This window comes from Nomascus leucogenys, chromosome 2 (genome assembly GCF_006542625.1).
Source record: "Nomascus leucogenys isolate Asia chromosome 2, Asia_NLE_v1, whole genome shotgun sequence".
In the NCBI taxonomy this organism is placed as follows: Eukaryota; Metazoa; Chordata; class Mammalia; order Primates; family Hylobatidae; genus Nomascus; species Nomascus leucogenys.
In genome coordinates this window covers 56,959,022-56,961,854 of record NC_044382.1, presented here as the reverse complement: position 1 = coordinate 56,961,854, position 2,833 = coordinate 56,959,022, and the positions used below count along the sequence as shown (strand labels likewise).

At 34.5% G+C, this 2,833-nt stretch overlaps 1 pseudogene; it reads right to left on the bottom strand.

Moving 5' to 3' along the window:
* Positions 1-2,081: 2,081 nt before the first annotated feature.
* On the bottom strand, positions 2,082-2,471 carry LOC100594700 (annotated as a pseudogene).
* Positions 2,472-2,833: the final 362 nt, after the last annotated feature.

The window sequence follows — 2,833 nt, the reverse complement described above, 5'->3', positions numbered from 1 at the left end:
TTTTCACATTCTATGTATCTGATTACTTTCTGTATTTCTCACATTATTTGCTGTCTATCTTAGCTAGATAGCTAGATAGGTATAGATGCATATAGATAGAAAGATGGATAGATAGATAGATAGATAGATAGATAGATAGATAGATAGATGATAGATAGATAATAGATAGATATCACATAATTATGATGGCAAATAAAAAAATAATTATTATCTTGAAATTTACCACTGGAACTATCTTAGCTTATTTATATGTTAGGATCATTCGACCCGCGTTATCTCGTACTTTGGAAAATAGATAGGGATAATCTATTTCTTTGTATATTTGAGAAAACAAATGGTTTTTAAAATAAATGACCACTTGGGAATGACTCCATGGTTTCTAATTACATTGGCATCCATTCTCCCAATGATTCTTAGGAAGATATGGGGATTGAGTGAGGCAAAATGTCCTTCTTCTCTACCCTACCCCTGAATATTGGGGAAGTGATCATAAGTGAAGATAACTTACAGGCTCAAGCCCACGGCTCCAAGTATCACATCCTATGTTTTTTCCACTCCATTAGGAAACCACAATCTAAATGTGAATTTGACTTTATTAAACATATGTACTTTTTAACAAGTCAATGAAGTTTTGGCACATAAAATTGAATCATGATTCAATAAGGGACTCTTTCATTTCAAGAAATGAGTTGGTACTTTCTTACGTAATACAAATATTTCTTTTTTGATAATTAGAAAAATTAAAACATATATTAATGTTGTTTTGGGGGTATAGAAGATTTTATATATATAGCTTACATAACAAGTCTAAAATATTAACACGAGAAGACTTCAAATTCAAAGAACCACGATTCGAAATCAAGCACTCAAGAATTTTTGCTGTTGTGTTTTTGTTGCTGTTGATATTTTTTTACTTTTGCTTTTGGTTGAATGTACTTGGTAGTTAAAATTTTTGTTGTTCACTATATCATTTTTAATATAGTTATTTTTAGAAATGTTTACAGTCTAAACATGTTTTCCTTTCAGAATCACTACATCCAACACATTAATCATAATAAATTATGTCCTCAACAAAATTAATATATATGTATAAAATGTGATTACTTCACATAAAAGTACAATTTAAACATTTAAGGAAAAAGAGCTTTAATTTTGAATGTTTTTAGAATAATAGTAATACCAAGTTTAAAGCTTTGTAAAGTTCACTGATAGTAAGTAATATGTCTAAAGTGTGTAAATTGTTTAACTCTTGCATTAATAGTCAAGTTGTTGCTCTATTTAAGTGGCATGGGAAGTTTTCTAAAGCCCAAACCCATGGCTTTGCTCCACACTTCTGGCTTTCTCAGCTTCTCTCATTAATCTTGCAGTAAATGATACTAATGCAGGAGTTGCAGGGTGTAACAGAGTCTGCTTATTCTCTGTTTGTGGTCCCCAGTGGGTATGAGGTTGTAGCAATTAAGGCAGTGTGTGTGCTGTTTTGGAGCACCACAAAGATAGATTAGGTTGCAAATGGTCCCAGTGACATTGCCAACGGAGCTTTTGATGGGCCTGGTCCAAGGTGATTTAGTCTGACGATATTGATGGATAGACAATCTTAAAAGAAGGGAAATAACTATGAGAAGTAAAGGGGGAGCATCTGGTGTCTGTAACAATGAACACACCAGGGCTACAGTTGCCTGAGATGAAAATCCTTCTTGTTAATGAAGTAAGTCTTAGGGAGAACATCAAAATACTGATAATCAATTTTGGAATATTTTTGATCTTACAAGCTGATTTAAAAAGATAACTTAAATAGTTAATACTAGTTGATAACTAATAACTATTGTGACTAAATTATCTAAAATCTGTAAGCTCATGTATACAATTGAATATTGTTCCATTTGAAATAGTCCCTTGAAAGCCTAGACTCTTATTTCAAAGACACAGATATCATTAAAACTTGATCAGAAACCAGTTTTGTTATCCTTATCTCAATGTAAATGTCACGGTATAGAACGGCTGAGGTAGTAATTTAATTTAATTTAAAGTAATTTTTTTTCAGAGTCCACAAGGCATTTTATTTGTAAACATGTATTACATCTCTAGAAAAATAATCCCAGGACTTTTCCTCCTGTGTGTTTTCATCTTACTTCTTCATGGTCCATGATGCCCCTTGAGGTTTGTACAATGAAACCAAACTGGCGGACTGGGAGCGCATTATTCTGTCATTTTTCTAGACCTTTGAGTTTTACATCAACTCTGGGGCTAATCATCCCACACTTGTTTAGCCTGCCTGTGAGGGTCACGACAATTTTCCCAGCTCTGTGACCATCAATGATTTCAGATTTGCCAGTGTAGCCATGCTTCATCATCAGAGTTAGAAACCGAATGATGACTCTGGAGCACAGCCTAATGAGAAACTGGCGTTTTCCTCTCTTTTCAGCATCGCTGATGCCCTTGAGAGCATCAGCCAGGATATTCATGTGCGCCATTGTGGTGCAGAAAGATGGCAGGAAGAGTTAAAGGGTAATTTTTAAATGAGAAATTAGTTGGCTTTGGAACAGAGAGAGTAGATGCTTCCTCACTCAAACCTAGAATGATAGCCTGGAGTGGGGGAACACAACTGTATGATTTCTAATTTATGCTCCCAAATTCTAGAGTTACAAGGCAAGTCCATAGCAAGAGCATAACAAACTACACTGTAGGAAGTAATCTTTTGCCCACTGACCATCTACATCATATTTCCAGTTTTAATGCTAGAAAGAAGAGGCTAGGGAAAATGTTACAAAGATCAATGGCTGTTGAGAGAGGCTATGAGGGCCTGAAAAGGGGAATTCTGTTTCATATGGGCCTC